This window comes from Anomaloglossus baeobatrachus, chromosome 5, assembly GCF_048569485.1.
Source record: "Anomaloglossus baeobatrachus isolate aAnoBae1 chromosome 5, aAnoBae1.hap1, whole genome shotgun sequence".
Lineage (NCBI taxonomy): Eukaryota > Metazoa > Chordata > Amphibia > Anura > Aromobatidae > Anomaloglossus > Anomaloglossus baeobatrachus.
The window spans coordinates 568,908,768-568,934,019 of record NC_134357.1 but is presented as its reverse complement, the minus strand read 5'-3'; the positions used below and the strand labels follow the sequence as shown (position 1 = coordinate 568,934,019).

General features: G+C 49.5%; 1 protein-coding gene and 1 long non-coding RNA gene across 2 annotated transcripts in view; both read right to left on the bottom strand.

Annotated features, from left to right (window-relative positions):
* Window positions 1-25,252, bottom strand: part of LOC142312393 (uncharacterized) — a 236,487-nt gene that overhangs the window by 31,263 nt on the left and 179,972 nt on the right. The gene's annotated exons all lie outside the window — the stretch shown is intronic.
* LOC142312408 (uncharacterized) lies at window positions 939-24,370 on the bottom strand. Its single transcript, XR_012754377.1, has 3 exons — window positions 24,142-24,370; window positions 22,660-22,749; window positions 939-1,027 (listed from the first exon to the last, which is right to left on the bottom strand). It is a non-coding gene; the product is annotated as an uncharacterized LOC142312408 (long non-coding RNA).

Genomic DNA, 25,252 nt, shown 5'->3' with positions numbered 1-25,252 from the left:
TAAAAGTCACAGACAGATGGAGAAGTCACATCTATGATCAGCTCTAATCCTGCCATCTCCACCGCTCTCATTACACAAGTATAACACATATAATACTGGAGGATAAAACAAGACTGAGCACAAGACCTTCACAGCCGTCTACACATCATAGGGAAATTTCATGGCACCTTCTCTCCATCTACCTGATGATCCTGAGGAACATCGGGATCTTCTTGTTTACAGTCCTGTGGGAGAAGAGGACGGGGACATCTCTCTGGTGTTGTCCTCTTACTGGATAGAACTGGAGGAGACACATACAGGGACTGAATTCATTCCTTACATACAGATAATTATAGGCTGTGTGTATTTAGTCCTGTCTATTACCTGGTGATGTGAGGGGCCGGGGAACCTCCATCATGACGTCTTTGTACAGATCTTTGTGTCCTTCTAAATACTCCCACTCCTCCATGGAGAAATAGACGGTGACGTCCTGACACCTTATAGGAACCTGACACATACAATGATACCGTCACCCCCGATCCCTTCATAGCGTTACTGTATAATGTCCCAGCATTCCCAGCAGTGTCACCTCTCCAGTCAGCAGCTCAATCATCTTGTTGGTGAGTTCTAGGATCTTCTGGTCATTGATGTCCTCATGTATCGGGGGGTGAGGTGGAGGCCCCGTGATTGGGCTCAGGGGTCTTCCCCATCCCTCAGACACAGGGGCCTGACAGCGCTCACTAGAGGTCTTCTTCACTACTGTGTAATCCTGGTTATGGAGAGACACAGTAAGAAATCTCACTCCAGACATTTCCAGAGTCCTCACCTCTCCAGTTCTGTCCATCTGTTATTCCCATAGATAAGAATGATGTAATGTGACGTCATCAGAATCTCTCACCTCTCCAGTAAGCCGGAAGAGGATCTCTAGGGTGAGGTGTAATATCCTCTCCGCCATTGTGTCCCTGTCCATATCCATCCTTCACGGGGCAATCAGGAGAATTCTCTTCTATAGAAGATCTCCACTGAGAGGATCCGATATTGCAGGGACCTGAATGGGGAGAAGCTGATAATGTATCATCATAAAGAAACGGTGTAATAATATAAAGTATTGAAGACTTTATATCCAATTACTGGCCACAGAAATGACGCTCACATGTATGGAACATTCAGTATATAATAGTGAACCTGTCATTCTGTCTGAAGCTTGGATGGTAAGAAGACACGCCCCCAGCTACTGATTGGCTTTAGCAGTGCACAAGAAACCTGCTCCATTCAGTCATAGGCCACGCCTCTTTACTACTGCAGAACTACACTGGTGAGGTAAAGTGAAAGCTGAGCTCTGATTGGTTGCTATGGACAATTAGACCCTTATCAAGCCTAATCAATAATAATGGAGTCTTAGAGCATGACATCCGTGAAGCAGGAAGTGGAGGAGCTGCAGAAGCAGGTACAGTAGTGTGGAGGCTGGCCGAGGTTAGCGACGTCACTGCACCGACCACGAGGGTGGACGCTGCTGCACCTTTCAAAGTTTGTCAAAGTTATAGGGTATTGGTGTGCACTCAGCTGAAGTAAGGTTTCATTAAAGGTGCTAGTGTGGGATCAATAGTCCCAGAACGTATTATATAATGAACACTGCCCACTCTTGTTGTTAAAATGAAGACAAAAAGTTTTTTTCTTTGCAAAAAAGTGATGTTTTATTTATTTGATGGTGACAAAAAATGGTGGACGTTTCAGCCCAACGGCCTTTATCATGTACAGTCGCTCCATAAGAGGGCTGTTTCAGAAGATTTGAAGAAAGTAATGAAGCAGGATGGAAGGAGTACCACCAAGAATAATTTATAATACAAGAGTTCCCAGAGGGTGAAGTCTTTATCATTGATTTTATGAATAATATTGCAAATCAGTGCCACATGGATTGTTGGAGGAGTGGCGATTTTCTAGGGGTGAATATCACAACCAGTGGGGTGCAGTGATTTAATATATCTTCTTTCAATCCACCTGGGAGTAGGTTAAATTTCCTTTGGCTGGAATGAATTAGTGTGCATGTATTCCAATGGAAGACATTTCCAGCTTTTATCTTTATATATTCATGTGGATCACATAGAAGTTTGGGTGGTTGTAAGAGGACATATAGATGAGCACCATCTGATAGAAGCTCCTGCAGACTTCTCTCATATGGAGAAAACAAGAGAATCCAGAGTAATAGATGGTGCAAAACATATAACAATATCGCCTTCCCTCCCTGATGAAGCGGTGTCCACAGGGGTAACAACTGTTCTGTGAAATGTACGTTGGAGGTTTAGGGGGCTTATCTACATGGGGGGTCCCCTCCATTGGGACTTGTGGCTTTGTGCACATTGCATATATATTTGTCTATTTGCTATTAGCTGTTATATCCGCTATATCTACATTGTACCGGTTACAACTACTAGTTAGGAAGTGATATCTACATTCCACTTGCAGTACTTTGCAGACAATATCCATCTGATTCTACATTAACTTGTGTTATCTTTGCATACTTTTGTACTTCCCCCTGTTCCATCTTGGGGTTATATTCCCCCCATTGGTGTTTTTATGGTGTTTTATAATGGCCATTTTTCCTTTGTGTGTCCTTGTCTATTTCATACATTAATAAATATTGTTATATGTTTTGCATCATCTATTACTCTGGATTCTCTTGTTTTCTTCATATATTTTGGAGTATGTGCTAGGCACGGGAAGTGCCCCATTGTGGGCACCAGTGTCCCTCAATATGAAAAGTTATGGTTATGAGGTATTTTTGTCTCATTCTCTCATATGGAGCAAGAGTTTTTAGTAATTGGTGGGATGGATATTTTCCTTTTCTGTGCCACCTTCACAGGACTGACGGCCAGAGGAGGCCTCTTTCTTCCCTTCAGCCTGCACATCCGCACGCTGCTTCTCCTTCTCACCAGAACACCTTTTCCGGTCGGCTGCCGAGCGTTTCTTCTCTGTTCCTCTCGCTTTCTTCCTGGCCTCATCCTTCTCTGAAAAGCTTTCTGCCGGAAACAAACTGCAAGGCTTTTATGCCCTAGGTGATTTTTGATTCCTGGTCTATGGTTCTTCCTTCGGCCAGCAGAGAGCAGTGTCCCATCGCTAATCTTTCCAGGTTGCTTCAATACAGACTGCTGCTTGCTCTGTCCTACATTCCTCACCAATCTGAATTTGATAGTTCGTGATGAAGGGAATCTTCTAGGCTTCTGTAGTTCTCGAGGAACGGACCAATGGCGGTCATCATATGTTTGCATTCCTTCATATGTCGCATCAACTGTTTCCAGATGAACTCGTTTTGGGCTTATCTTGAAGGGGGAACACCAGCATTGGCTCGCTCGGTCCTCAAAAGGTGCCTCCGGGGGCAGATCAGCAGGAGAGCTCCACCGTTCAGGAGCTTCGGGTCGGGACTCAGCCTGGGTTCCTTCATCTTCCGGTGCTGGGAGTGGGTGCGTCACCTCGGGCGGTTCGACAGGAGACGTCCACCACCATTCTTCATTGCCCATTGCCCCTCTGATGACCGGTGTTGGCCCTTCTGGTGAGCTCTGAGGCTGGGCTTCCTCTGTCTCGAACACGCAGGGATGGAGCATATTCCAATATAGAACTCAACTGGGGCCTTTCCCTTCAGGTTGTACCTCATACACCGGATTGTCAGGGTGCACTCTCTTCACCACATGATAGGGCACAGCTTACCATCGATAGTCAAGTTTACTCAGCAGCCATTTGGCCCACACTAGCACTTGATCCGACGGGCGTAAGGGTGCCTCTTGCACTAGTGTCATGTCAGGATGGCTCAGCTCCCGGAATCTCTGTTCTACAAGCCACCGGAGGGCCCGTAGAAGACGTTTATGCTCCCGTACAAACATGGATGTGTCCGACCAGGGCCAATTTTCCTCTGGGCCAAGTTCCATCTGGGTGATCTCTCAGTCCTCCCGGCCGAACATGAGGATATATGGAGAATACCCGGTGATGGCATGCAAACGCAGTCTATTTCCTTTTCTGATCGTCTTCCAAAGTTCACAACATTTGCAGCAGAGTTCTATTGAAGTGTTCACAGGGCCCATTCCCTTTGGGGTGATAAGGAGTGCTGCAAGACTTTTCAATCTCATACAGCTGCTGCACTTCTTTCATCACCTTTTCCAGAAACCGGGTCCTTGATTGGAGTGAATTATCTTTGGGCACCCATACACGTGGATGAAGTCCCGGCAGATGGCCCAGGCAGACGACTCAGCCATCTGATCCCTCGTGGGTGTCATGACCGTGAACTTCGAGAAGTGCACCGTCATCACTAAACAGTATTCATAACCACTGCGAGATGGACCAATCATCAGGTAGTCGATCATAAGTATCTCCAGGGGTTCAGATGGTCTCAACACAATGCGTGGGGGCCCGTTGTTCATAGGACTTGGCTAATTCACATTGTCGACATAACGTGCTCTACTGCCCAACGTAACTGAGGCAAATATACCAGCCACTGGAAAGTCTTCTCCACTCCGAAGTGTGCCCCTCTCTCATGAGCTTCTTTAGCCAGGCACAATACTGTTCCTTCCAGGATCACGACTTGCCAGGTGGTCCCAAACTCCTTCGGCAACTGGATCCACCGATAGAGTTGCCTATACTTCATAGCAAGGCGCTCCCACTGACTATGGAGTTGCAGAGCCATCACTGAAAGGCCCTCTCTTTGTTCCAGGCGGGGTCTTTGGTTAAGGGTCACCCAGGTACATATCTCGGCCAGCTTGGGGTCAGCCTGATGTAAACGGACCCACTCCTACCTAGGGCGTCCCAAGACTCGGGTAGGCAGAGATTGTTCCCCAGCTTTATAGGCCTTCACCAAGGCCACTGCAAAGCGTTTAAAGTCTGGTGTCTCATCTCCTTCCAGCTCAATATCAATATCCCGCATCGGTTGCCCCAAGGTCACTCGGAACAACACATCAGCAGGTTTGTTTTCAGCTTTCGATTGGTAGGAGATTTTATACCGGAGCCTGGACATTCTGGCAACCCATCATTGTTCCAAGGCGCCCAGTTTTGCATTATTTAGGCGAGTGAGGGGGTTGTTGTCAGTGCGTACTTGGAAGTCTGCACCTGACAAGTATTCAGCAAACGTTTCAGTCATCACCCATACCAGGGTCAGCAGCTCCAGCATGAACGAGATATAGTTATCGACATTCTTTTCCGAGTCCTGCAGGGAACGATTGGTATACTCTACAAACCGCTCTCATCCCTCCTGAACTTGAGCCAGCACTGCTTCCAGCCCATAGAGACTGCTGTCAGTTTACAATACAAAGGGCTGGCTGAAGTCTGCATATGCCAGGATGGGGGCAGTAGTTAGAGCCATTTTCAGGACCCAGAAGGCTTCTTCTTGTTTAGGACCCCACTGGAGAGGCCAAATTCGGGCATTCCCCACAGTACCTCTCAAAAGCGCATGCAGAGGTGCTGCGATCTTGGCAAAGTTCTTGATGAATCTTTTGTAGTACCCAGATAGGCCTAGGAAAGTCTGGAGTTCCTTCAATGTCGTGGGGGGTTGGCCATTTTTGCAAGTCGGCAACTTTTTCTACAGTTGGGTATACCCCCTTACTGGACATCGTGTGCCTGAGGTATTCAATTTCTCTTTGGAACAGGCAGCCCTTCCAGGGTTTGACATTAAGCTCTTGCCTTTGCAGTCACTCAAACACCTGACTCAACTGGTAAAGATGTTCCTCGAAGGTGGAAGAATAAATAAAAATATCGACCAGGTATATCAAGGTTGACTCAAAGTTCAGGTCACCCAGACACCTCTACATCATGCGCTGGAATGTCCTTGGGGTATCAAATCAAAATGTCCAATAATAAATAAACGGGGAATATTACCCCAACTCACCGAGCTTCACGGATGAATTAAAACACAGATGAGAAATCTCGATGGATTCTCGTAAACAAAGCATAAGGTGCAGTAATATAAAATCAATTTTTATTGAAATTTTTTTAAAAATCATTAAAAAAATTTACTACAAAAACAAGAAGGAGCCAGTCACAGTCGAGGTATAAATAGATACATGGAGAATGTATCAAAACTATTTTGATTAATTTATTATTAGTATTTCATGTTCATCATAGTATCATAGTTTTTAAGGTTGAAGGGAGACTCTTAGTCCATCTAGTTCAACCCGTAGCCTAATATGTTGATCCAGAGGAAGGCAAAAAAAACCCAATGTGGCAAACAAGTTCCAATGGGGAAAAAATTTCCTTCCTGACTCCACATCCGGCAATCAGACTAGTTCCCTGGATCAACACCCTGTCATAAAATCTAATATACATAACTGGTAATATTAAATTTTTCAAGAAAGGCGTCCAGGCTCTGCTTAAATGTTAGTAGTAAATCACTCATTACAACATCATGCGGCAGAGAGTTCCACAGTCTCACTGCTCGTACAGTAAAGAATCCTCGTCTGTGATTATGATTAAACCTTCTTTCCTCAAGACGTAGCGGATGCCCCCGTGTTCCAGTCGCAGGCCTAGGTGTAAAAAGATCTTTGGAAAGGTCTCTGTACTGCCCCCTCATATATTTATACATTGTGATTAGATCCCCCCTAAGCCTTCGTTTTTCCAAACTAAATAACCCCAAGTTTAATAACCTGTCTTGGTATTGCAGCCCACCCATTCCTCTAATAATCTTGGTCGCTCTTCTCTGCACCCTCTCCAGTTCAGCTATGTCCTTCTTATATATCGGTGACCAGAATTGTACATAGTATTCTAAGTGCGGTCGCACTAGTGACTTGTACAGAGGTAGAACTATATTTTTTTCATGAACACTTATACCTCTTTTAATACATCCCATTATTTTATTAGCCCTTGCAGCAGTTGCCTGACACTGTCCACTAAAGTGAAGTTTACCATCCACCCATACACCCAAGTCTTTTTCTGTGTATGTTTTACCCAGTGTTCTACAATTAAGTACATAATTATACATTTTATTTCCTCTACCCAAGTGCATGACCTTACATTTATCTACATTAAACTTCAATTGCCACTTCTCAGCCCAATCCTCCAATTTACATAAATCTCCCTGTAATATAAAATTATCCTCCTTTGTATTGATTACCCTGCAGAGTTTAGTATCATCTGCAAATATTGAAATTCTACTCCGCATGCCCCCAACAAGGTCATTTATAAATATGTTGAAAAGAAGCGGGCCCAATACTGACCCCTGTGGTACCCCACTATGAACTGAGACCCAGTCCGAGTACGTACCATTAATAACCACCCTTTGTTTCCTATCACTGAGCCAGTTTTTAACCCAGTTACACATATTTTCCCCTATCCCCATTATTCTCATTTTATGTACCAACCTTTTGTGTGGCACCGTATCAAAAGCTTTTGAAAAGTCCATATACACAACATCCACTGCATTTCCCTGGTCCAGGCTTGAACTTACCTCTTCATAGAAGCTGATCAAATTAGTTTGACAGGATCGATCCCTCATAAACCCATGTTGATACTCTGTCATAAGGTTATTTTTCTTGAGATACTCCAGTATAGCATCTCTCAAGAAACCCTCAAGGATTTTACCAACCGTAGAGGTTACACTTACCGGCCTATAATTTCCCGGCTCAGATTTTGTCCCCTTTTTGTTAATGTTAATTAACTGTGTATGGTATATGGGTATTTATTTATGACAATGGTTATCATTGTCATATTTTTTTTATGAATTTCTTCATATGTTATTAATTGCTACTCACTGGCACTTGATCTACATTATAATTTTCCTTGGTGCACTTATACCCGATAATTGGAGTTGTCATATTTACACTTTTTCAATTCACCCGTTTTATAGGTGCATATATATATATATATATATATATATTATACCGTGTTTCCCCGAAAGTAAGACAGTGTCTTACTTTCTTTTTACCCCCAAAAGTGCCACTATGTCTTACTTTCGGGGTATGTCTTATATTGGAAAAAATCCCACAGCAATCGCAGCAAGTCTCCATGCAATGTACCGTATGGGGACTTGCCGCGATTGCGCCCTAAGTGTACCGCAAGTTAAGGAAACTTAACCACCAGCGGCTGCACATGAGGGCACTGAGGCTGTGTGATTTTGTATGTTGTCCATGGTCCTGATGGACCACAGACAACATTACTGCAACATTTCAACATTTCTCGGTAGCCGAGCGCTCAGCTGAGCGCCCGACCGCCGGCATGTGTCAGCTCTCAGCTGAGCGCTAAGCCGCCGGCAAGTCAGGGCGTTCAGCTGAGCGCCAGACCGCCGGCATGTGTCAGCTCTCAGCTGAACGCTAAGCCGCCGGCATGTCAGGGTGCTCAGCTGAGTGCTCGGCCGCCGGCATGTTAGGGCGCTCAGCTGAGCGCTTTGCCGGCGGCATGTCAGGGCTCTCAGCTGAGAGCTGTCACATGCCGGCGGCATGTCAGGGTGCTCAGCTGAGCGCTCGGCCGCCGGCATGTTAGGGCGCTCAGCTGAGCGCTTTGCCGGCGGCATGTCAGGGCTCTCAGCTGAGAGCTGTCACATGCCGGCGGCATGTCAGGGCGCTCAACTGAGCGCTCGGCCGCTGTAACTGTACTGTAAAGAGGAAAAAAAATAAATAAATAAATAAATTTTTACTACGTCTTACTTTCGGGGTACGTCTTACATTAGCCGACCCCACCAAAACCCCCACTACGTCTTACTATCGGGGGTGTCTTACTATTGGGGAAACACGGTATATATATATATATATATATATATATATATATATATATATATATATATATATATTTTTATTTTTTTTTTCACTATATTTTACATTATATTCTATTCATTGGCACTTTGTCGTTATCCCATCATTTATTTTGGTGCACCTATACATGAATATTGCAGTTATTATTTTTACATTTTATACTAATCACTTGGTCCACTGGTGCATATATTTTCACCATTATATTTTTACATTTATATTTATTCATTAATCTTTGTTTTCACTTCCACTCACATTGTTTTACATATAGCATAATATTTACCCGCACATATATATTATCACCATATATTTATGTTTAAACTGTGTTTATTGGTATAACATATTGACACATAATCAATTACAATGAATTATTTCAATAATAATTGTACATAGGGTGTTCTGGACAATATTACTGAGACAACATCCTACTCTCTAATATTTTAGATACCCTACATCAGGGGTGGGGAACCTTCGGCCCGCGGGCCGCATGCGGCCCGCCATGACCTTTTCTGCGGCCCGCGGGCAGATTTCCGGGGGCAGCAGTGCTACGGCCGTAGCCACAGTATTACCGGTTGACGGCCCTTTAAATCTCCACATGCGCTGCTTGCGCACACCAATGAGCGTTCTCGGTGGCAGGTGCCAGCGTGCTCAGGACTTACTTTGTGAGCGGGTTTATCGCTCTGCGATTCCGTCCCACATCACCTTCACCGCCTCCAGCATTGTGCCGCCCACTCTCCAGCGCTTGTGTGCCGCCCGCTGCACGGCGCTGTGTGCCGCCCTCTGCACGGCGCTGTGTGCCACCCGCTCCCCGCCCCTTCTCCGATGCAGCATGCCCCCTCCACTGCTCTGTGCAGCTCCAAGTGCTGTGTGCAGCCTCCCCAGTCTCCTCCTAGTGATGTCTGTGTGCCCCCCCTCAGTGAGGTCTGTGTGCCCCCCCCCTCAGTGAGGTCTGTGTGCCCCCCCCTCAGTGAGGTCTGTGTGCCCCCCCCCTCAGTGAGGTCTGTGTGCCCCCCGTCAGTGAGGTCTGTGTGCCCCCCCCTCAGTGAGGTCTGTGTGCCCCCCCCTCAGTGAGGTCTGTGTGCCCCCCTCTCAGTGAGGTCTGTGTGCCCCCCTCTCAGTGAGGTCTGTGTGCCCCCCCCTCAGTGAGGTCTGTGTGCCCCCCCCTCAGTGAGGTCTGTGTGCCCCCCCCTCAGTGAGGTCTGTGTGCCCCCCCCCCTCAGTGAGGTCTGTGTGCCCCCCCCTCAGTGAGGTCTGTGTGCCCCCCCCTCAGTGAGGTCTGTGTGCCCCCCCTCAGTGAGGTCTGTGTGCCCCCCCTCAAGTCATGTCTGTGTGCTCCCCCATTAGTGATGCCTGTGCCCCCCTAGTGATGCTTGTGGCCCCCTAGTGATGTCCATGCCTCCATAGTACTCTCTGTGTCGCCTTAGTGATGTCTGTGCCGCCCCAGTGCCATCTGTGCCCCACAGCAATGCTTATGCCTCCCAGTGAACTAGCAATGTCTGTTCCCCAGCCCCTCTTGTTATGTATATGCTCTCAGACCCTCCTGTCATGGATATGCCCCAGCATCTCCTGTGATGTGTATGCCCCAACCCCTCCTGTGATATATACATCACATTGGAGATACTAGGAGCATATACATCACAAGAGGGGATGGAGCATATACATCACAGTGGAGGAGCTGGGGGCATATACATCACAGGAGAGGCTGGGAGCATATACATCACAGAAAGGGCTGGGGAACATACATCACAGGAGGAGCTGGGCGCATAGATCTCACAGGAAGGGCTGGGCGCATAGCTCTCACAGGAGGGGCTGGGCGCATATACCTCACAGGAGGGGCTGGGCGCATATACCTCACAGGAGGGGCTGGGTGCATATACCTCACAGGAGGGGCTGTGCGCATATACCTCACAGGAGACGCTGGGCGCATATACCTCACAGGAGGGGCTGGGCTCATATACATTACAGGAGGGGCTGGGCGAATATACCTCACAGGAGGGGCTGGGCGAATATACCTCACAGGAGGGGCTGGGCGAATATACCTCACAGGAGGGGCTGGGCGCATATACCTCATAGGAGGGGCTGGGCGCATATACCTCACAGGAGGGGCTGGGCGCATATACATCAAAGGAGAGACTGAAAGCATATACATTACAGGAGGAGGCTGAGGGCATATACATGTCCCCAGCCCCTCGTGTGATGTATGTGCCCCCAGTGTCTCCAGTGATGTAGGTGTCTCCTGTGATGTACGGTATATACAGCAGTCCCAGCGTCTCCTATGTGATGTATATACAGCAGTCCCAGCGTCTCCCATGTGATGTATATACAGCAGTCCCAGCGTCTCCTATGTGATGTATATACAGCAGTCCCAGCGTCTCCTATGTGATGTATATACAGCAGTCCCAGCGTCGCCTATGTGATGTATATACAGCAGTCCCAGCGTCTCCTATGTGATGTATATACAGCAGTCCCAGCGTCTCCCATGTGATGTATATACAGCAGTCCCAGCGTCTCCTATGTGATGTATATACAGCAGTCCCAGCGTCTCCTATGTGATGTATATACAGCAGTCCCAGCGTCTCCTATGTGATGTATATACAGCAGTCCCAGCGTCGCCTATGTGATGTATATACAGCAGTCCCAGCGTCTCCTATGTGATGTATATACAGCAGTCCCAGCGTCGCCTATGTGATGTATATACAGCAGTCCCAGCGTCTCCTATGTGATGTATATACAGCAGTCCCAGCGTCTCCTATGTGATGTATATACAGCAGTCCCAGCGTCTCCTATGTGATGTATATACAGCAGTCCCAGCGTCTCCTATGTGATGTATATACAGCAGTCCTAGCGTCTATTTGATGTATATGCCAACAGCCCCTTCAGTCATGTATGTGTCTCCTGTGATTTATATACACCAGTCCCTGTGTCTGTTGTGTGATGTATATGGTCTACCAATCTTATTATCACAAAGTGTTGCCTGCTCTCCAGACCGTGACAAACCTGGAAAAGTGAGAAGCAACATAAGTATCACTGAACATCACAGCCACACAAAACAGAAGCAGCTCCGGCCACCACAATAGGGGTGAGTTAATTAACTGTTTGACCAAATATAGCCAGTTCATTTTCACACTGATAATTTTGTGCGGCCCCCGAAGGTTGGCTGAAATTTCCAAATGGCCCCCGGCAATAAAAAGGTTCCCCACCCCTGCCCTACATCAACACCTTATCCTGAAACATAAATACATAATAGAAGAAATAGGACAAATACGTAGAAACCGTTAAGAACAAGAATTCAGAAGAAGATATGTTAGTGGAAAAGATTAGGTAAGAATGAAGGAAAGTAAAGTAAGAAATAGAGTAGAAACTAAGGAGGTGCTAGGGGAAAGGGAAGGAAAAGAGGGGGGGGGGGGAATCACCTCTCCTGCTCAAACTCGTTCAAATATCTCTCTGAACTAAGGGGAGTCCAAGAACATGATCCAAGGTCCCCATATTCGAGTAAATTTGTCGCTTGTCCCATCTTTTTCTGCAGTGAGGTCCTTGGGAAACTCTGGGTTGCCAAAAAGAGGAGTCAGTGGTCCCCTCCTCGAGGATAATCCACCAGTCTTAACTTTCAAGTCCCAAGTCTTCAACGCCACCTTTCTGAGCTCCATCTCCTTTCCTAATCAACCCCTACACGCCCCTCCCAACCATGGGAGATACCGTAAGGTAGATTGCTCTAAGTTCACCCACTGTTTCTTCCGGAGGTGAGGCTATTAGCCGCACTGGTCCCCGCCTTTTCTGCTGAAATGGTCATTAATTAAAAATTCCCTCATTGGCTCGCATACGTTTAAAAACCACATGATTCCCTCTCCATGACACACCCCCTGATGAAGCAAGCATGAAACATATGTTGGGGTGAGGAACCACGCTCAGCCTTGAGGTTTACAGACACGTGATATTTGATCTGAGGTAAATATGCAGGTTTTGTGTTTACTCTAATCCATACCTCTCAACCGTCCCGGATACAGCGGGACTATCAGGATTTTTAGGGTTTGTCCCGTTGCCCCGCACGGGAGCTATGTATCCCGTGGCTCCGCCCATCCACTTTCTACCCGCCTCGCTGCTTTTCCCTCCTACCATTCTAACACGTGATGTGAGCATTACAGAGCGGAGTGCGCTACCCGAAACTAGTCTCTATTTGTGCTGCTGCTAAGGTAATGAATCTCCCCAGCGCTGATTCCCCACAGCTCCGGAGCCTGTGCTCTTCTAGCTGTTTCTCTGACTCCCGTGTGTTTGCTTCTCAATGTTGCAGGCACACACCACGGTAGAGCAGGACACATTGGGGAGAGGACACAGTGTACTCACCACTTGTTTCCTCTCCTGCAGGTGCACAGCACTGGCCGGTAATATGCAAAGATAGAAGCATTGCCAATGCTTCTATCAGCTTACCGACCACATGATCTCCTGCTAGGCAGAGCTGCTGCATCATTGTAAGGCTATGTTTACATAGTTTTTGTAGGCGTGTGCTTGATGTAACGGATGCGGCGCAGAATGTGTGAGAGAGAGTGAGTGAGAGAGAGAGAGAGAAATATGTCACGATCAGGGGGGTAACAAGCGGGAGTCACACCCCTCCTTTATACCTCCCGACCGACAGACAGAGCACGTGACGCGCTCTCTAGCGCCTCTCTTATAGTCAGACCAATTATGGAATTGCCCGACAATAAGCAAGGAGGCCGCTATTCTACTGTGCCGATGCTTGAAGGGCTCCCGGTGAGAGTAGGGTATATATTCTCCCGACCTCCGCGGACGGAATATATAAAAACCTCCCCAAATCTCACTGGCCACCCCACAATGATCCTTGGCACAAACTCGCTGCCATGACCATGCATAACATGCCATGACAGCATCATCACCCCTATACTGCTATATGGCAGCGAGGTATGGGGCCCACTGACCTACCCAGACCACACAAAGTGGGATTCCAGCCCAACCGAAGTCTTCCACATGGAGTTCTGTAAATATCTCCTCAGCAAGTCCATCGCAGCACCTCAAACATAGCCTGTCGGGCAGACTGGGCCGATTCCCCTTATGGTTCAGTATACACAAGAGGGCGCTATCACACCGGGCGCACATACAGAACAGCAACCCCAGCTCCTACCATCATAAAGCCCTGCTGGGCCAGAGTCCAGAGCAAGCCAGGAACCCCGACAGCCAGTCCAGCCAAAGTCAGCAACACACCCTGACAAAAGCCCAAATAAAAGATCTCAGAGAGCTGCAAGATGCAATACATAGAGGACTGGAAGAGTGAATTAGAGAACTCCCAGAAACTCACCATCTACCGGTCACTGCGGAGGGACTACACTCTGGCCCCGTATCTGGAAAGGTTACGCCACCCCAAAGACAGGAAGACCCTGAGCCTGTACAGACTAAGTGCCCACAGCCTAGAGGTGGAAACAGGGCGGCACCAACAGGCATACAAGCCGCGAGAGAACAGACTGTGCCAGCACTGCCAGCAGGGGGCTTTGGAGGAGGAGGCGCACTTCCTGCTGCACTGTGACAAATACTCAGCAGTGAGGGCCTCCCACTTCCAGAAATTTACCACCCATACCCCGGACTTTCCATCCATGGACGAGGACATGAAACTCCAGTTCCTACTGGGGGAAGAGGAATCAATGGTTGAGATCGCCGCCCAATATGTCCCAAGCTGAGGGGAACATAAGGCCCCTAAATGGACTCTCAGAGCCCAAATTGTGCCCCCAACTCGAGAGAGAGAGAAAGAGAGAACACACACCCCCCGGCACTACCGCCCCTATCATCATCCTCGCACACACGCAGGCACTACCACACCCATCATCATCCCCGCACACACACTGGCACTGCCTGAGTGAAGTCTCCGGTGACAGCGCGGCTCACTTCAGTTGCTGCGTGGAGCTGACACAGAGCTGTTGTGTTCTACGGCGCTCGTGGGACCTCGTGTGGATTACGTCGGACCTGGAGGGCTTTTTGGGAATTTTAATAAAGTGGTGAAAGAGGGTATTTTTTTGTCTTTTATTTCAAATAAAGTATTTTTCCGGGTGTATGTGTTTATTTACTTTCACTTACAGGTTAATTATGGTAGGTATCATAACGTGGAGCTCCCCATCCTGAGAATACCAGCCTTCAGCTGTGTGGCTTTACTTTGGCTATATCAAAATTGGGGGGGACCGCACGGCGTTTTTTTTTAATTGTTTATTTTACTGCACTATATAGACCCGCCCAGCCGCGGCTGTGATTGGTTGCAGTGAGACAGCTTTAACTCAGCGTGGGGGCATGTCTGACTGTAACCAATCATAGGCGCCGGTGGGCGGGGGAAGCACCGAATACTAGATGGAATAATGAGCGGCCGGAATTTTTAAAAGAGGAGAACCCGCCAGAGAAGTGTGACAGCCGTGCAGTTCCGCGACGGTGATCGGTGAGTATAAAGGAGGGAGGGAGAGACTGACCGACAGAGAGAGAGAGACCGACGGACAGTGAAAGAGAGAGACTATTTACACACTGTCTGGGCATGGCCAGAAACAAAAAACAGAAACCGGCGCCAGCTTCCGGCATATGACGGATGATCCCAGATCCGGCGGTCCATAGGCTCCCATTATAAAAAAAAGCCGTACGGTGCCGAATCCGGCGCAATCCGTTTTTTTGCCGGACAAAAAACCGTTCACCTCAGCGTTCCATCCGGCCGCCGGACAAGCAAATTTTACCGGATCCAGCGAAAAACTGGATGGAACGCAAGGCCATCCGACGCTAATAAAAAAAAGTCTATGGGGGAAAAAAACGTATCCGGCGGCAACAGATGCCGGATGCGTTTTTTCATGTTTCTGCCGGATTGCGCCTGATGGCAAAAAACTGATGTGTGAACATCACACCCTGGTCAGCTCTCCCCCTGGGTCCTAGCTGCCTGCACACCCTGGTCAGCTCTCCCCATGGGTCTTAGCTGCCTGCACACCCTGGTCAGCTCTCCCCCTGGGTCCTAGCTGCCTGCACACCCTGGTCAGCTCTCCCCCTGGGTCCTAGCTGCCTGCACACCCTGGTCACCTCTCCCCCTGGGTCCTAGCTGCCTGCACACCCTGTTCAGCTCTCCCCCTGGGTCCTAGCTGCCTGCACACCCTGTTCAGCTCTCCCCCTGGGTCCTAGCTGCCTGCACACCCTGTTCAGCTCTCCCCCTGGGTCCTAGCTGCCTGCACACCCTGTTCAGCTCTCCCCCTGGGTCCTAGCTGCCTGCACACCCTGTTCAGCTCTCCCCCTGGGTCCTAGCTGCCTGCACACCCTGTTCAGCTCTCCCCCTGGGTCCTAGCTGCCTGCACACCCTGTTCAGCTCTCCCCCTGGGTCCTAGCTGCCTGCACACCCTGTTCAGCTCTCCCCCTGGGTCCTAGCTGCCTGCACACCCTGTTCAGCTCTCCTCCTGGGTTCTAGCTACCTGAACACCCTGTTCAGCTCTCCTCCTGGGTCCTAGCTGCCTGCACACCCTTTTCAGCTCTCCCCCTGGGTCCTAGCTGCCTGCACACCGTGGTCAGCTCTCCCCCTGGGTCCTAGCTGCCTGCACACCGTGGTCAGTTCTCCCCCTGGGTCCTAGCTGCCTGCACACCCTGTTCAGCTCTCCCCCTGGGTCCTAGCTGTCTGCACACCCTGTTCAGCTCTCCCCCTCGGTCCTAGCTGTCTGCACACCCAGTTCAGCTCTCCTCCTGGGTCCTAGCTGCCTGCACACCCTGTTCAGCTCCCCTCCTGGGTCCTAGTTGCCTGCACACCCTCTTCAGCTCTCCTCCTGGGTCCTAGCTGCTTGCACACCCTGTTCAGCTCTCCCCCTGGGTCCTAGCTGCCTGCACACCCTGTTCAGCTCTCCTCCTGGGTCTTAGCTGCCTGCACACTATGTTCAGCTCTCCTCCTGGGTCCTAGCTGCCTGCACACCCTGTTCAGCTCTCCTCCTGGGTCTTAGCTGCCTGCACACTATGTTCAGCTCTCCTCCTGGGTCCTAGCTGCCTGCACACCCTGTTCAGCTCTCCTCCTGGGTCCTAGCTGCCTGCACACCCTGTTCAGCTCTCCTCCTGGGTCCTAGCTGCCTGCACACCCTGTACAGCTCTCCTCCTGGGTCCTAGCTGCCTGCACACCCTGTTCAGCTCTCCTCCTGGGTCTTAGCTGCCTGCACACTATGTTCAGCTCTCCTCCTGGGTCCTAGCTGCCTGCACACCCTGTTCAGCTCTCCTCCTGGGTCTTAGCTGCCTGCACACTATGTTCAGCTCTCCTCCTGGGTCCTAGCTGCCTGCACACCCTGTTCAGCTCTCCTCCTGGGTCCTAGCTGCCTGCACACCCTGTTCAGCTCTCCTCCTGGGTCCTAGCTGCCTGCACACCCTGTTCAGCTCTCCTCCTGGGTCCTAGCTGCCTGCACACCCTGTACTTAACTCCCTGCCTGTTCTACACATTGCTGATCTGTGGCGGCTCAGAGCGATCACGGACAGCTTCTGCAGTTTCAGTTTGCTGGATGGGGAGTGGATATGGGTGTGGCTATTTGTGAAATGAAGCTTTATCCCTTTTTCCTTCTTTAAAAGTTGGGAGGTATGTCTTATCTTCCCGAGGCGGGTATGCTGCCCGATAGTCTGAATCACTCTTATGTCAGGTATTGACAAGTGTTGGAACTTTCCCTGTGGTTGCAGTCTTTACTATGGCTTTGCTGCCACCTACTGGTGATTTTTGTTAATGCAGGGGGTTAATTTATGCTTTGTGTAATTACGTCCTTTGACTAGATACTGTAACATCCCTTGCAGAGTGTTATTATGTATTACCTTTACTTCATATTTATTTCTGTATACTGCCTCCTTTCATACTGATATAATAAATAGTACAAAAATATATATATTATATATATTTATGAAATTATATTTATTGATTGGGTATTGGTAGTATTTTCTGTATTATTCTCCATGTATCTATTTATACCTCGACTGTGATTGGTTCCTTCTTGTTTTTGTAGTAAATTTTTAATGATTTTAAAAAAAATTTCAATAAAAATTGATTTTATATAACTGCACCTTATGCTTTGTTTATGAGAATCCATCGAGATTTCTCATCTATGTTTTGAATGTTCTTGGGGTGTTGGTCAGCCTAAATGGCATCCGGTTAAACTCGAACAACCCCATGGGGAGGATAAAGGCTAACTTCATCTGGTCTTTTCCAGCTATGAAAACCTGCCAGTACCTACTTGTCAGGTCTAGAGAAGAGAATTATTTTGCCTTCCTAAAGGCTGATAGCGATTCTTCTATTTCCATTAAGGGATAGGAGTCCCGAACAGTGTAGGCGTTCAGCCGTCTGTAATCCACTGAGAACCGTAATGTCCCATCCTTCTTCCTAACCAAGAAAGCTCTGGCTCTCTCGGATCACACAATTCTGCAGCATGTGTCTCAACAGTTCTTTCACTTCCTGATACAAACTGGAATCTGTTCGTACCTCTGTCAGATGGGGGCGATGTCCCTCGTTGGAATCTCATATTGAATGTCGGTGGTGCACCCAAATCATCATGTTGAGTGAACATGGGTTAGTTCTGCCCCAACATTTCCTCCACCTGCCCGACTTGTTTGGAGGAAAACTCCACTTGCACTTCGACTCGTACCACGAGCAATCATGCCTGAACCGGCATGGCATGATTAGCACTGTCTGCCTTACCGGCAAATTCAGTGCAGTACGTGGGGGCACCACGACTTTCCCAAAGTAGTGGGATGCCGCAGGGAGCTTCTGAATCTGGCAAACCCAAATGAGCTGTTGGAGAGTCCACCTAGTTAGGCTTTGCTGGGTCTCCCAGGTCCAGCGTGTCCCCTGCGGATCCTCAGCTAGAAACTGTCCTATTTCTCTCAGGACGTTCATTCCCAAGATCACGGTAGGTCCGTGCCGGACAGGTCCTTTCACCTACATGATGCCTTTCCTTCCCAGGTCTTTTCCACACATCCTCATCTTCAGTCACACTACTTCAGCTTTGGCAAGATCATTGGCTGTAGGCAATCAGATAGTGGGTGCTGTGCGGAGGCGGGCAACATGAGTGAAGTGTCGGCGGCAGGCATAGTGGTTACCTGGGACCCAGTATCCATCAAGTAATAGACTCGCTGCCCTTCAAGTTCTGCACAGGTGGTGAGCCAATCAGCCACCAAATCTTCGGAGCCTTGTTCTTCTCCTCTGACTAATTTGGGCTCCCCGGTATGCTCCTCTACTGTGGGGCTGGCTAGTTTAAAGCCTGCCCATGTGGTGTGTCTGTTCACTTAGCAGTGAACTTAGTTCTGGGATAGGTGACCTCTTCCTCCACACGTCCAGCAGATAATGCCGCCCCTCTCAGGTGGCGGTGAAGGTCACTCTCGCAGTTTGGCTGCCGGAGGGCCATGGTTTTGACCAGCTGGAGGAGGGGGCACCCCAGGGTGCTATTCAGTTCTTCTCTCACTTCCTGTAGTTCTGCCTGCAGCTTTCAGGCCCACTCTTGTTCGGCATCGGTCACTTCAGCAGCGGCCACCTCTGAGCGCTGTACCACATTGGTGGGGGCAGGTGCCTCTTTCTCTCGCACTCTCGCCTCCACACCCACTTCCAAGAAACTCAGATCGGGGCTACACCATAGGCGATTACTCAGGGCCTGCTGCAAATAAGGATCTCGAAGGCCAGCCACCATCTGATCTCGAAGTACTGAGTCCCAGGGTCCCAATACCCAATATTCTCTATCTAACTTCAGGATAATAGGAGTTGTTACCTCTTGCAAGGCATTCATATATTGGGTCACCGTCTCCTCCTCCCGTTGGACATGTTCTCAAATTACTCAGGTCAGTAGTACATGTTTTCTAGTATCTGTATAATTTTAGCTACCGTATCTCTGTCTCATGGTGGCATAAACATCACGGTCTGTCGAGCCTCTCCATTCAGCGTCAGCAACGTTATGTCAGTCTGCAGACATGGAGTAATAGGTAATAGGATTCATGCGCAGCATGCTTTAGAGTCATTTTACCCAGTCACACAGCGCCAGATTCTCTCCTGTGAATTTTGGCACATTGCTGAGGATAACCCCTAGTGGAACATTGCCACTGGTGACCTCAGTCACGGACTGGTCTGCCATCTCTATGCTAGAATGCTGCATTCTGCCGACTGCACCAAAATGTAAGAGCAAGGTCAAGATGCAGCACACAGAGAAGGAAGACACAGTGGTGACCCAACAAGATTTACAATTTCATAAGTAGAGGTTGGGTACAATCTCTCAGTTCTCAACAACACCGCAACCAATAAAGGTTCAGTATACCAAACTTCAGGGAAAGAACACTCCCTCTACTAAATCGTGGCCCACATTAGCTACTAGGGGGAAAGAATGGGGATCAGTTCGGGCCTAGTAAACCTACGTCGCTATAGGTTACTGTAACTACTGTATATGCTGAGACAAACTAGCTTAAACCGCTATCATCATAATCCCCACAGTAAGTACCACACGGCTGGGCAGGAGGCAACAGGCCAGCGTTATCAGGTCACCCATGGCTGGATATCTTGCCTGGTGATGTCTGCAGCTTGACCACATAGTCTGGACCAGGGGTCTTGACCAGCACAGCAGGGGTCTTAGGGATCTTGACCGGCGTAGCGGGGTTCTCGAGGACTGTCTTCAGAAACTTGCTGGATGGTGTGAGGGTCCGAGACTTGCAGACTACCTGTTCCAGTATTCTCTGGAGCCATCTCTCTGCAGGAGATTTGAGCGGCAGAGGAGGCCTTCTTCTTCCCTTCAGCCTGCACGTTTGTGCGCTGCTTCTCCTTCTCGCCAGAACTTGTCCGGTCAACTCGCGGGCGTTTCTTCTCTATTCCTCCCTCGCTCTTCCTGGGTAACATCTAAATCCCAGTGGATAGAGGGACCTCTGCTAACATCACGCTCATGTTAACAGAAGGGGCCTCCACCAACATGGCTGAAACCAAGAATCAACCTTTTTTTTCTAAGTCAACGTGGGCATAGAGTTTATTATAATAGAAACAGGGGCCTGGGAGTAAGACTCCCAGATGGGTGTGGGCAAAGCACCCCCGCGCATGATTATAGCGGATGGGAGGAAACATTACCATGCCCACCAAGCAATCCATCACGCCCACTAACGAAGGCGGTCGCACCCACAGGTCCTTCTAACTACTGGGATTTAGCCACAACTCCTCTTCCTGGCCTTGTCCTTCTCTGAAAGACTTCCCACCGGAAACAAACTGCAAGGTTTCTATGCTTTCTGTGATTTTTGATTCTCGGGCTATTGTTCTTCCTTCAGCCAGTAGAGGGCAGTGTCCCATCACTAATCATTCGATGTTGCTCCACTACAAATTGCTGCGTGCACTTTCCTACAGAAGTAGAGATGAGTGAACCTGAGGTATGGTTTTCGAACCGAGCATCAAATTTAAAAATCAAGGTTTGGGGATCGGATGCTTTACGTGCGAACAAAACATGTGTGAGCAACGCTGTGGTCAGGTACGCTTGGTGCACAGCCCTGTGGAAGCTGCTTGCAGTGTTTGAACAGCGCACACTGGGGGTAACAACAACGTGCTTGGATGTTGTGTGCATCACAAAACAAAAAGTCCATCCAGCCTCCCCTAAAAGTGATCTGCTTATGGCTGGCTGTATGTGGGCTGAGGCTCAAACTGCCAATCAGTGACTGGATCCAGGGTTTGGGTCACGCTCGAGCCTGTGGAGCTAAGCTTGTTTGTTGCCAGCGAACCGAACCTCCATGGATCCGCTCAACTCTCAAGTAATTTATAGAGGGGCAACAATACGCTGGGATCTTGGGATCTAATCTCTCTTTTTATACACCCTAAAGTCTTGTTACTTCTTAAAAAGTTGCAAAATTTGTCAAGTTCACACAGAGCTGTTTTATATACAGCAGATGGTAATTTTCTTGCCATTTAGCAAAACTTTAGTGTTTATCTGCTGATTAAAGTATGACGCCAGCAGAGAGAGGTGGGGGGGAGGGTGTCACTGGCGACCAGCGTTGGACTTGGGTGTCTGAGGCCCACCAGAGAAATTGATTCCAGGAGCCTACATGACAGCGATATGCAAATACCTGTTAGCCGTTATCCCTGTAGTAGTTTGCAGTAAGGGGGATCTTTGGTGACAAGTTATCATCGATCCACAGGTGAGGTAGGTGATAACTTATTGAATTAATGGTCCGGGGTCGAGTGAGACATCAGCTCCACTTTCAAGGGGATAGAAATACTGAGGTAACATTCTGAACTTTTAAGCCAAAACTAGGAGTGGGTTAAATATGCAGAGGTGTTTCTATTAGACTTTTCCTCTGATTTTACCACTCCTGGTTTTGGCCGTAAATACTGAGGTAAAATACTGACCAAATACTCAACGTATTTAATAGGCGATTACTTAGCATATTTGCTACAGTGTAATAGTCACAGGACAGGGAGGGGTTAAACATTCAAGTATTTAATGGCTACTGGAAATAATCTTCCCTTTATTGATAGAGAGAAAAATGTCCTCCAGACACAACACAATCTACTCTACCAAGACCAATAATACCACATACAAGGGAGAAATACCGCCACACCATGACCAATAACATATTACCACCACATAGTAACTAAATACAACCACATACAAGAGAGAAATACCGCCACCCTATAATCAGAGCACATAATGACAGAATATTACCACATACAAGGGAGAAATACCACCACACTATGACCAGACCACATAAATGACCAAATAATACCACATACAACAGAGAAATACCACCACACTGTGGCCAGACCACATATTACCACCACACAGTGCCTGAATAATACTACAATAATGATCATGAATAAAAACCACAATACTAATAACACTTATATTACCATCAGTGCCATTATACACAAGAGCTCTGTATATAGTGTCAGTGTACAGGTAATACAGTGATCACCAGTGACATTATACACAAGAGCTGTGTATATAGTGTATAGTGTGTGTGTACATGTAATACACTGAATTACCAGTGACTTCTCTAGCTGAGGTTATTCATCTTCGCTTTTCCTCTTCATCCAGCACTGACCGCTTTCACTTCTTTCTGCCATGACGCGACTCTGCAGAAAAGAACAAAGTCACCTATAGCCGATCACTCCCAGAGCACATTCCTCACTTTTCCCCCAATTTCTACACCATGGGTGGCACAGCACTGGGTTGGTGGCACACAGCACTAGAGGCGTATACAGTGGCAGGAGGTTCACAGCAGCGGGAGGATCACAGCAGCGGGAGGTTCACAGCAGCGGGAGGTTCACAGCAGCGGGAGGTTCACAGCAGCGGGAGGTTCACAGCAGCGGGAGGCAGGAGTCTCACAGCAGCGGGTGGCGGCAGTCTCACAGCAGCGGGTGGCGGCAGTCTCACAGCAGCGGGTGGCGGCAGTCTCACAGCAGCGGGTGGCCGGGAGTCTCACAGCAGCGGGAGGCGGGAGTCTCACAGCAGCGGGAGGCGGGAGTCTCACAGCAGCGGGAGGCGGGAGTCTCACAGCAGCGGGAGGCGGGAGTCTCACAGCAGCGGGAGGCGGGAGTCTCACAGCAGCGGGAGGCGGGAGTCTCACAGCAGCGGGAGGCGGGAGTCTCACAGCAGCGGGAGGCGGGAGTCTCACAGCAGCGGGAGGCGGGAGTCTCACAGCAGCGGGAGGCGGGAGTCTCACAGCAGCGGGAGGCGGGAGTCTCACAGCAGCGGGAGGCGGGAGTCTCACAGCAGCGGGAGGCGGGAGTCTCACAGCAGCGGGAGGCGGGAGTCTCACAGCAGCGGGAGGCTCACAGCAGCGGGAGGCTCACAGCAGGGGGAGGCTCACAGCAAGGGGAAGGCTCACAGCAAGGGGAAGGCAGAAGCGCTTACCTGGTGCCTCCGCGTCCTCTTCTTCCGTGCGGCCGTGGGGATGATTGATGTCGGTGCGGTGCTGAGGAAATCTTCTGCCTCAGTCCTGGCACTGCACCGTTCAAATGTATGTACGCCTGAAAGATGCACGTACATTTGAATATGAGAGGCGCAGTCTGCAGTTCCTGCGCTCACCTCATTTTGTGCAGCCTGAGGACTCCTGCACTGCAAGGACCTGTGGTGAGTCACATGACTGTGATGTCACCACAGGTCCTGCTACAACTACAGAACCTGCAGAGATCACATAGATTATTCTGTGTGATCACTGCAGTTTATGGTGGACAGGCTGGGGGCCCATCAGAGCATGGGCGGGGGGGGGCAGGCTGCCCGCTAAACACCCCTGCTGCAGTAGCAAGCCTGCGGTACCCCGCACAATATAAAGCATGGGTGCCCACTGGGGACCGGGGGCCCACCTGAGGATTCTCCGATGCTTCGCTGGGCCAGTCCGATGCTGGTGGCGACTCATGGGCCCCATAGCGCCCATGTGGCCTCCTGTCTTTGTCAGTAACCGCTGCTATTACCCTAATACTTATGTAACTGCGCATTACATGTAATTATTCAGTGTCACTTACCTCACACAGCGGCTTCATTCTATCATTACTGAGGAGGAGATAACCCAAATGTGCGGGAAACTACAAAATCTCACAAAGTAGAACGGCTACAAAAAAATGGCCGACAGATTCTGATCCAGAGGACGGAATAGACCAAAAATCAGCCCCAATACGGGCGACCCCAGACCCCGGCTACGACCACACACAACTGCAGGACCACATGGAGATTCTAGATTTATGGCTGCTCTGTGCTTACAGGACCTGTGATGATGTCACATGGAGGGGAGGAGTCAGGGGTCACATGATCAGCTCCTCAGTGTATGCAGGACTCTGCTGTGCTGGTTGTCATGGTGCTGGATGAGGGGAAGTTTAAGTGTGGGGTCAGGAGGGGTTTGCAGTGTGGATGTAGCAGAGCCGAGTGTGTACGAGGTGTACGGAGCGGAGCCGTGTGTGTACGAGGTGTACGGAGCGGAGCCGTGTGTGTACGAGGTGTACGAAGCGGAGCCGTGTGTGTACGAAGTGTACGGAGCGGAGCCGAGAGTGTACGAGGTGTACGGAGCGGAGCCCTGTGTGTACAAGGTGTACGGAGCGGAGCCGTGTGTGTACGAGGTGTACGGAGCGGAGCCGTGTGTGTACGAGGTGTACGGAGCGGAGCCGAGTGTGTACGAGGTGTACGGAGCGGAGCCGAGAGTGTACGAGGTGTACGGAGCGGAGCCCTGTGTGTACAAGGTGTACGGAGCGGAGCCGTGTGTGTACGAGGTGTACGGAGCGGAGCCGTGTGTGTACGAGGTGTACGGAGCGGAGCCGAGTGTGTACGAGGTGTACGGAGCGGAGCCGTGTGTGTAGGAGGTGTACGGAGCGGAGCCGTGTGTGTACGAGGTGTACGGAGCGGAGCCGTGTGTGTACGAGGTGTACGGAGCGGAGCCGTGTGTGTACGAGGTGTACGGAGCGGAGCCGTGTGTGTACGAGGTGTACGGAGCGGAGCCGTGTGTGTACGAGGTGTACGGAGCGGAGCCGTGTGTGTACGAGGTGTACGGAGCGGAGCCGTGTGTGTACGAGGTGTACGGAGCGGAGCCGTGTGTGTACGAGGTGTACGGAGCAGAGCCGTGTGTGTACGATGTGTACGGAGCAG